We start from the raw sequence: 9635 nt of genomic DNA, 5'->3' as shown, positions 1-9635 counted from the left end.
GCTGCTCTATCATCATTGGGAATCCTTTACATGATACATGAAAGCAATAACTCTTCCCAAACCATACAAACTATGGGTCAGTAACGATACCGACGCTACAAATACACAGATTATGAAGATTTAAATGTTGATTCCTCCGTAATCCCCACATCAGAGCTAAAACCAGGAGAATAATGACTAATAGAAGTCAACAACCTAGCAGTATAGAGATAGTCATTGAATATTAGGTTCATCTGAAAATGTTTTACACTCCTGAGCTCTTCCTTCTCAGGCCTAAAAAGAGCTGCTAACCCAGGATGGCTAAATTAAAGAACCCTAATACCAACAGGACCAGGCCGATGTTGTGGGCAATGATCAGTAGAGGTCGTTTTCCTGAGTTCAAAGACAAGACAGAGGGATATGGCTGAGATATGGGGTGAATCTGGAGCCCATGGGGATGCACTCTCCAAGCTCCAGGATAGGAATGGGGCCTCTGGGGTCCCAGGCCACCCACCACGCCCTCCCGAGCAGCATCTTGGCAACATCCCCTGTCAGTGATGAGGCAGCCCTAACACTTGTCATGCCCCAATGCTGTGTCCTATGTGGGTCCCATGCTCTTGGGACCACACCCACACTCTGCAGGTCCATGCTGCAGGGTCCTTCGTGCCTCAGGAGTAGAGACCACACAGCAAGCAGCTCGCTCCCCAACCAGCAGGAGGAGGGGAGGAGAGCAGGGGCACCAGGGGAATCTCAGACAACAACACCCCAGGGGTGCCAGTGGGGCCAGTGATGATGCAGATGAGGCCCAGGCCAAGAGGTGGAACCAGAGGACCCAACAGGCAGCTGGTCAGGTCCTGGCTCATCTGCACCCCGGACACCTTTCTCCCTCATACACCCCCTTCCTCATACACCCTCTCCTTAAATGCAGATGCTTCAGATGCAAACAGGCAGAGCTTCAGACTGAAAGTCAGCTCTTTCAAAATGACCCGTCAGCAAACACTGCAGGATCCCACTCCAGTGGGTGCCCTGGAGTCGACAACTCAGGGAATGAAGTGGATGTCGGTGCCAGGGGCAGTGGGAGGGAACGGGGAGTGAGACTTGCATGGTTGTGGAATTTTGGTTTTGCAAGATGACAAGTTCTAGGAATGGTGGTGACGGCTCCACGAGAAAGTGAGAATATCTGATGCCTCAGAAACGTGCACTTAACATGGTGACGATGGTAAAGGGATGTGACGTGTGTTTTATTTCACTTCAAATAAATTCCTAAAATACTGTCTTGTTAATTGAGATTCCATTTCGACTCCCCTTCATCACAATTGTCAGAGGCCCAGACACAGTCCCCTACCTTAGGGGCCATCACGGTACCCTCACATGGCACGTGGGGGACCATTCTTAGTGGGGGGCTAGTCTGTGCTCACCTGACCTCTGTCCAGGGGGACCCAGCCAGTGGAGACCCCCATAGATTAGACATATGATATGCTATGATATTAATATGATACCACCAAGCATCGTCACTCACCAGAACACAGGGCAGCAGCCCACTCAAACATGCCTGACCTCATATGAATGTGACAAGATTAAGAGAAGAAAAGGAACCACAGGTTAATCAGGGCAACACCCTCAATGCAGAGGTTGGAAATATCAAAGGGGACAGGATACACTGTAGGCAAAGAGCACATATGCTGTCTCCCCGTACATGTGATCCTGACCCATGCAGATGTGGTGAGACTCACACAGTCCCTGCACCCTACACCTGGGGTCGCACATCCACACTCACAAGGGCGACCCCACCTCCCCAGACTCTGCACCTAAAGTCATACGTGCTCTCTCAACAGGTGACACCTCCTACCCAGACCCTGCACCTAAAGTCACACGTTCTCTCTCAAAAGGTGACCCCTCCTACCCAGACCCCTCCACCTGAGTCACATTTCCACAGTCCCAGATGAATCGCCCTACTCAGACCCCCCCCACCTGGGGTCACAGGTGCACAGTCTCCAGGGTGACCCCACCTCCCCAGACCCTGCACCTGGGGGTCACACCTCCCCTTGGTCAGGACACCATGGCTCTGCTGGTGGCTCCCCTACTGTGGAAACAAGCTGGGTCCCTGGGATGGGAAAAAGTGGCAGGTGGGTCTCCTCTCCCCACACTTGTCCCAGAGAAGTCCTCCTCTTTCCCTTTGGTTCTGTTGATTTTACCTGTGTTTAAAGCTTTCATGCTAGAGGTGAACACACTGCTGGGTTCTGGCAGGCTCAGTCCCTTCTTGTCTCACATACTTGTTGAGAAAACTCATAGGACAGCAGGGCTGAAAGCCGGGGGGCAGCTCTGGACGCTGCTGAGTGGGGACGGGAGACTGGAAGGAGAGCTCAGCAGCAGCCTCAGCTGTTGCCCATCGGCCTTTTACCCGATCTGCCCTGCAATCAATTCACCAGCTAAACCTGCCTCCCTGCGCACCATGCACGTGCTGGTGAATTGGAATCATCGGCAGGTAGCCCCGCTGCAGATCCTCCACAAGCCCCAGGGAAGGTGAACCTTGCAGGGATTAAGACGAAGGCCCCGACCACAGCACTGACCCTTGGGAGGACCAGGTAACCACACTCAGAAGAGAGGCTGTTACGTAGACAAGCCCACCTCAGCTCCAGACCCCAGACGTCTAAGCACTGACCTTCAGATCCATGCACGGATCTTCCCAGTACTGAGGCCAGGCCGGGTTTCTACCCAGGTCCCCATAGTCCTAGCGTACACAGAACATGGTCAGGTCTAAATCTTCTTATTATAGACAACACATGGTCAGCTCTAAACATAATCAGTAGACAGGACAGGCAGAGGTCTAAATCTACCGTGTAGACAGAACTTGATCATGTTTAAACTAGCTTAGGGCTGATCTCACAGGAGGTACAGGTCACACACATGGGTCTCTCATCTTTGGACACCCACATCAGAAAACTGAACAAAATCTTTGTTATTAAACATTTCAACAGGCAAAACAGAAATGTTACCGATTTCTCTGGCCACCTGATGGTCAGGATCCACGGGTGAGCCACGAACTTCTTAGAGTGCAGGTCAGTCTGCTGCCAGGATTGACAAGAAGGGGCCTGATTCCAGCCTCCCAGGCTTCCAGAAGGACGCGGCCGCACTGGAAGCCCAGGCAGGACAGTCCTGCATGGTCCGGGCCGGGAGATCCGGTCTGTCCATTCCTCTGGCCGATTCCGGGCGGGGCGCTCAGGGCCGCTGAGAGCCCTGCACTCAGGTCCTGCTTCCCTGCGGCATGTGCGTGTGTGTGTGTGTGCGTGTGCGTGTGTGCGTGTGTGTGTGTGTGTAGAGGGGGCGGTGGCTGACGGCTCCCATGGCTCCCGTCCCAGGCACCGCGCTGTCTTCGAGCGGAGGCACGGGGAGAGGTAGGGGCACAGAAGCCTTTGGAGAGGAGAACCCATCGCGGAACTCCTTGCACACTGGCTCGCCACACCCGGGGACCCGCCTGCCCATCGTGGGCCCCATGTCACCCCCCCTACCCCCACCCCCGAGGGCAGGGCACCTGCTCTTTCAAAAGCACAGGGTCTCACATGAAGGAGACCCAGTGAGGGCGGTCACCCCCCTCCTGATGCTGAGTTGGCGAGAATGCACCCCCTTGACTGGGCGATGGGACCCTGTGAGGAAAGAGGTGGCGGCCCCAACCAAGTCGGGGCCTGGCTGAGAGATGGGAACACAGGAGCCAAGTGCAGAGCCTGGAGGCCAGGCCAACAGGAGGGACACCCCAGGCCCTGGCCGGGCTCTCCAACTGTGACATTGTAGCTTTAGGGGACCTGGGGCAGGTGACTGAATGTGATGGGGGTCTAAACTGCACCCTGAATGGGGCTTAAAGAAGGTGTGAAGGATGTTACTGAGACAGTGACAGTCATTGGAAGACAGACTCTGTGTCAGGACATCCTGCTCCATCCATTTAAATCCCTGAGATCTGTGACCTTTGCGTGGCCACACAGGATTGTTAGAGCAGGTGCGTGCGGACATATCTGGGGCACAATTCAGGCTGCAACCAGCTTGCAAGTGGTTCCAGAAAACACACAGTGTGCGCACAGGAAGCACAGCACACACACATGCAGGCGCACAGCACAAATATATTCACACGCTAGCATATGAACACACACGCACGCATATGCCCATGCACACACTAACGTGTGCAAGTGCACGTACCTATGCACATGTATGCAAACAGGCACATGCACACGCATAGCGCACACACAGGGAATAACGTGAATTCGTAAAGCATTCGTTCCTGAACACAAGTGAGGCTGACATGTATTCTTCCCTTTTTCTTAGCTTTGATGATTTTCACAATATAAAAGTTTAAGAAAAAAGTTAATGGCAAATGACTTTTGATTCATAGGACTTTCTGACGTTATTCCACAAATATTAGGACATGAGAAATGAACGTAGATATTACATGTGTCCATTAACGGACAAATGGAGAAGCAAAACATGGTCCATTCATAAAAGGGAATGTCATTCAGCCTAAAAAGGAAGGCAATTCTGACACAGGCTGCAGCAGGAATGAACCTTGAGGGCATTATGCTCAGTGATGTAAACGAGACACAAAAAAACAAACAGTGCTTGACCCACTCATACGAGGCCCCTAGAGTAGGCGGAAACATAGAGACAGAAAGTAGGATGTTGAGTGCCAGGGGCTGAGGGAGGGACAATGGGGGCTGAGTGTTTAATGGGGACTGTTCTCAGTTTTGCAAGATGAAAAAGTTCTGGAGGAGGTTGGTGGTCAGGTTTGCACAACAGTGTGAATTACTTCTTGACCCTGAAATGTGCACTTAAACGTGGCTAAGATAGTACATTTTATGTTATGTGTACTTGACCACAATTTTCAAAACTTTAAAAAAAAGAACAGGAAATAGTCCATGAAAACTACAAGATGCACAACTTCATTAACAATCGAGGGGTTAAAACCATAAGAAAACTACTGTGCACACACCTACCAGAATGGCAGACATGAAGACACAGTATGAAATATCAGCAGGACGTGGAGCAATGGAAAGCCTGGTGCGCAGCGGGCGGTGCAACCACTTCTGAAACAATCGGGCCTCAGAGAGCGCGCTCCATGCACACAGACCCACAGTGTTCCTCCCAGCTGAACACAAACCCCCCAGCCCTGCACCAGGACACACGGACATGGACTCCACAGCCACAGGAGCCAAACCTGAAAGCACCTGGAGGCCATCACAAGCAGATGCAGAAATGAACCATGCACGCTCCTAGGAAGGAATATTCCACAGCAATGGAGTACGTTTTGTTTAAAGGTAGTAAAACTATAAAAATTATTTAAAAAAAAACTATATTCACAAGATGAAAGAATCTCATGGCCACAATGCTGAGCCATCAAGAGCAATAAAGCAGCGAGCACGGTCCACCCACTTACGGACATTGGAACTAGGCAAAGCTGGGCAAGCACGGTCCACCCACTTACGGACTTTGGAACTAGGCAGAGCTGGGCTGCGTTGTTTAGGGATGCGTGCTTGGGCGTAAGCTATGAGGACAAGTCACTGACACTACATCGGGAGAGCAGCTACCTCACGGCGGGGGGGAGGCTGGGACGAGGGAAGGGCACTCCTGGGTGTCCACTCATCAGGTTCTGTTTCTTGATGTTTATGATTATTCTTTACGTGTATATAACCTAATCCTTAATATGTACTTACAGCTTATCATTTTGGTTTATTAAAAAAGGGGTCTCCCCAACAAAGTAGAAGGAGACCTGCTTCTCCCAGGGAAGAAAACGAATAGTTTCTACCAGTGAGGTATCGATGCCATGGCTGCTTCAACCATCAAGCCTGACAGCAACTCCCGTGAGAGGGGCACCGGGGCCACGACACTCAGAAGGAGGCTCTGGGGCCTCAGTCCTGGGTCACCTCCTCTGAGGAGCCCACGGCACCTGGTCAGAGTTCCCAGTCATTCAGTGCACGACCCTTTTGCCTTGGTTGCTCTGGCACAGCTCGGCCGGCACCATCGCTGGGAGAGAAAGAAGAAACGTGCAGAAGAGGGAACCGGGCTTCCAGCTGACCCACATCCTTCTACGGAGACGATGCCACAGTCCCTAAGAGAGGACAGCAAGGCCACGGAATCCAGCCTCTCTGCCTGAGGCCTGGCCACACTAGCGCCCCACGCTTCTGATGCCACAGGGAGAATTTCGCAAGGTGCCCTCAGACCACCTGGTTGGACACACGGGGCTTTCAGACACGCAGGTCCTGTCCGACCCCGCACCTCTGGGGTCACATTCTGGAGGTGGGCCTGCAAGCCTCCAGGTTATCGCTTTTGGTAACAGCTTTATTGAGACTGAATTTCTTTACCACACAGTTAGTTCACTCACTTTAACTATTAAGGTCAGTGGTGCTTTGCATATTCACAGGGCTGTGCAGCCACCAGCACAATGCATTTGACAACATTTCCATCATCTCCCCAAACCCCCACTCTTCAGAGGTCACCCCTCATTTCCCACAGCCCCGGCATCCCCGGTCCACGTTCTGTCTCTGTGGGCTTGCCTGTTCTGGATGTCTCATGTAAGTAGAATCCACTAATTGTCTTTTCCTGTCTGGCCTCTCTCACTGAGCGTCATGTTTTCGAGGTTCATCCTCATCATAGCCTGTGTCAGTGCTTCACTCCTTTTCTGTGGCTGAGTCACCCTTAGTCTCTCTCCTTTTAACTCTATAATTAATTGTGTCGCCCTGCCTGCACCACACAGGGCTGATGAGGATTTCACCTTCCGTCATTCTTGGGCTGTAAGCTGAACTTTGAACCAACACCAAAGGATCTTGTGCAGAGGCTGAAAGGCCAGCCCCACACGGTGCACGGTCACTGTGTGTGACCAGAGCCCAGGAGGAAGGGTGAGATGGGCCTGCCTGTTTACAGGACCAGCATCCTAAGGTCTCATGGGAAACCCACTCACTCGTCAGCGTCTCGTGAGAGCTGCTCCCCACCGTGCCAAGCGGGCAAGACAGACTGGTCAGGGACCACGGTGCTGCCTTCACTTCAGGCCCACTCCTACTAACTGTCCAGTTGGAAAGTGCTGAGGCTCCAGGGGAGGGTCCTTCCTGCTTCTTCCAGCTTCTTGGGGCTCCAGGCATCCCTGGGCTTATGGCTGCATCCCTCCCATCTCCGCCTTCATCTTCATGTGGCTTCCCCGCTGTGTCTGTGTCTCCATCATCATATAAGGACGCAGTTACACAGGATTGGGAACACCCTAAGGCCCCTGTCTCACCTAGTTACACGACCAGGCCCTACTTCCGAATGAGGTCCTGGCCTGAGCCCCTGGGGTCAGGGCATGGACGTCTCTTTCCCTGGGGGGTACACAATCCCCCTTCAGTCTGAGGTAACAGTAATGTTGCCCAGGAAACAAGCAAGCCCCTTACCTAAGCCAGCGCCTCGAAGAGGTCTGAGCCTGCCTGGTCTCTTGGAAACTGACTGGGCAGGAGAGTGTGGCTCAGGACCCGAGTGTGCAGGACACCAGGAAGCACCCGTGTGAGGCTCCCCTCGCAGCGGCAGCGCTGGACCAGCTGATGAGCTCCAGCAGGGCAACCCCGAGCTCCTTAGAGGACTCGACCCACGTGGACTGGGGGCGACAGGCAGCAGTGAGTGGGTGTGTGATGAAGTGTATGTGACGGGCCTGCAGTGAGCAGGTGAGCACATCTGCGTGTGTGACATCAGGCACACGTGATGGGTCAGCAGTGAGCACACGTGTCTGAGATCAGGTGCGGTGCACACCCACGTGATCAGGTTCGCATGGCGTCTTAGCGGGCAGGGCACCACAGGGCTGCAGTGCTGCCACGGGCTCGAGCCACCGACCCTGCCTGGCGTGGAGCATCCCTCCCCCTCCACGTGCCCCAGCAGCTCCTACGTCCGCAACTGCGCAGTGGCTGCACCTGCGCAGAGTACTTCCCCTGGGCAAGTACTTCTTGAAGAGGGTCACCTCCGTGGTGACGGCGACCTTCCTCTTCTGCTGCTTCAGTGGTGGCGCCCCTGCCAGTGCATGCTTTCACCAAGGCATCCGGGCCGCAGAGGGCTGGTCCCTGCACCTGAGACCAAAGAGAAGGACTTGAGGGGTTGCGCTTTCTCCCACCAGGAGTCTCATATCCAGGGGGGCCAGTGGGGGCATGTCAGACACACAGGGCCGGACATTCTGGTTCATCTTCCCCCAACACGGTGGGCGAAAGGACAGCCACGTGGGACCTCAGACCACGTAGGACCAGGCAGGTGTCGAGGACCAGTGAGTGTCCGTTGTTGCAGCACATCCATCCTTGTCGGGCCGGCCCCGCTCCCACGAAGCCTTGGTCTATTAACACAGGGGACCCTGCAAGGGAATTTTCTGTCGGCTGGCTCACTGAAGCTGGGTGTTTGGGGGACATGGGGCAGTCTGCAGTTTTGGTGAAGACATTGTTATCTCCAGGGAAAGAGGTGGACACTCAGTCCCCTCTCTGTGGAGGGTCTAGTCCTCTGGGTGTCATGTCTCTTCTTGGGGGTCACTGGGGCTTTATCCTCACTCCGTGGGGTACAGGAGGGGAGGGATGCACACGCCCCGGGCTCACTGTGCCTGGGCTCCTGGGGAGGACCTCTCTGGCCCACATGTTCACAGGCCTCTGTCACCCCTGCTCGACAGCCTCCTCCAGAGACTCGGCAAGAGGACCTGCCCTGTGAAACGCGGCGCCTGGGTCGGGGGGCTTGTGGGTCCCTTCTCAGATGGCCACACTCAGGTCTCGGGGTGGGTGCGGTGGCCTGTGGCCACTCGCCAAGTTCACCACGCTGCTGCGGCTCCTTTCTGGGGCCTGAGATGTCCCAGGGGTGGCTGGGTGAGGGGGGGAGTTTGCTGTGACAGAGAAGTGTGGGACAGGGGTCCTGGGCCCTGGGTCCCTCCCGGAGGAGGAGAGGGGGTCATGTCCAGCGGGGGGGAGGCCGGTGACGGTCCTGGGTGTCAGCAGGCACAGTGCCACGCCCCGCAGGCCGGGTGTGGGATTCCTGTGGCCCCGGCACAGAACACCAGACGGGGGGCGGGGTTGGGACAGGGGACTTTTTCTCTCAGGCCTGGAGCCCGAGGTCAAGGTGCTAGGGGCCCGCTCCTCCGCAGGTTCTGGGGTCAGTCGGTCCCAGGCCACTCCCAGCCCCGTCTCCATCTCTGCCATGACATCACCTTCTCCCCCGTGTGTCTGGGTCCAAATGCCCCCCATGAGGACGCCCACACACAGGTCAGTGACCTCGGCTCACCCCGGGCAGCTCTGCGGTGGCCCATCTGCACACCAAGTCCCATTCTGAGGTCCCAGGGAGTCCATCTTCTGGGGCCTCTTGAGGTGACAATCCTCGTGGTCGACACAGCTCGTGGGGGCGTGTGGGTCCCCCAGGCCGGAATCCAGGAGCCTCACGGAGGAAGCCGTGTCCTGACTCAGGGAGGATGGACGGACGGGCAGGCGGGGGAGGGAGGCCGAGTGGTGGTCAGCCCTGCCCTCCAGGGAGTGGGGAGTCTCTAGAGGAACGGGCCGGAGCTGGTGGGGGGACATGGTGGTCAGAGGCGGGCGGCCTGGGCTGCGACGGGTGGCGTCACTTAGGGGCAGGGGCACGGGGGTCTCAGGATGCCCTCTGTCTGCTCCTACGAAGGCGGTGGGCCGCGGGCTCCC

At 55.3% G+C, this 9635-nt stretch overlaps 1 long non-coding RNA gene across 1 annotated transcript; it reads right to left on the bottom strand.

The window, feature by feature from the left end:
• Positions 1–7913: 7913 nt before the first annotated feature.
• LOC141278723 (uncharacterized) lies at positions 7914–9245 on the bottom strand. Its single transcript, XR_012331792.1, has 3 exons — positions 9229–9245; positions 8200–8320; positions 7914–8045 (listed from the first exon to the last, which is right to left on the bottom strand). It is a non-coding gene; the product is annotated as an uncharacterized lncRNA (long non-coding RNA).
• Positions 9246–9635: the final 390 nt, after the last annotated feature.

The sequence above is a fragment of the Tursiops truncatus genome, chromosome 5 (assembly GCF_011762595.2).
Source record: "Tursiops truncatus isolate mTurTru1 chromosome 5, mTurTru1.mat.Y, whole genome shotgun sequence".
Classification (NCBI taxonomy): Eukaryota; Metazoa; Chordata; class Mammalia; order Artiodactyla; family Delphinidae; genus Tursiops; species Tursiops truncatus.
This window is presented reverse-complemented; position numbering and strand designations above follow the sequence as displayed.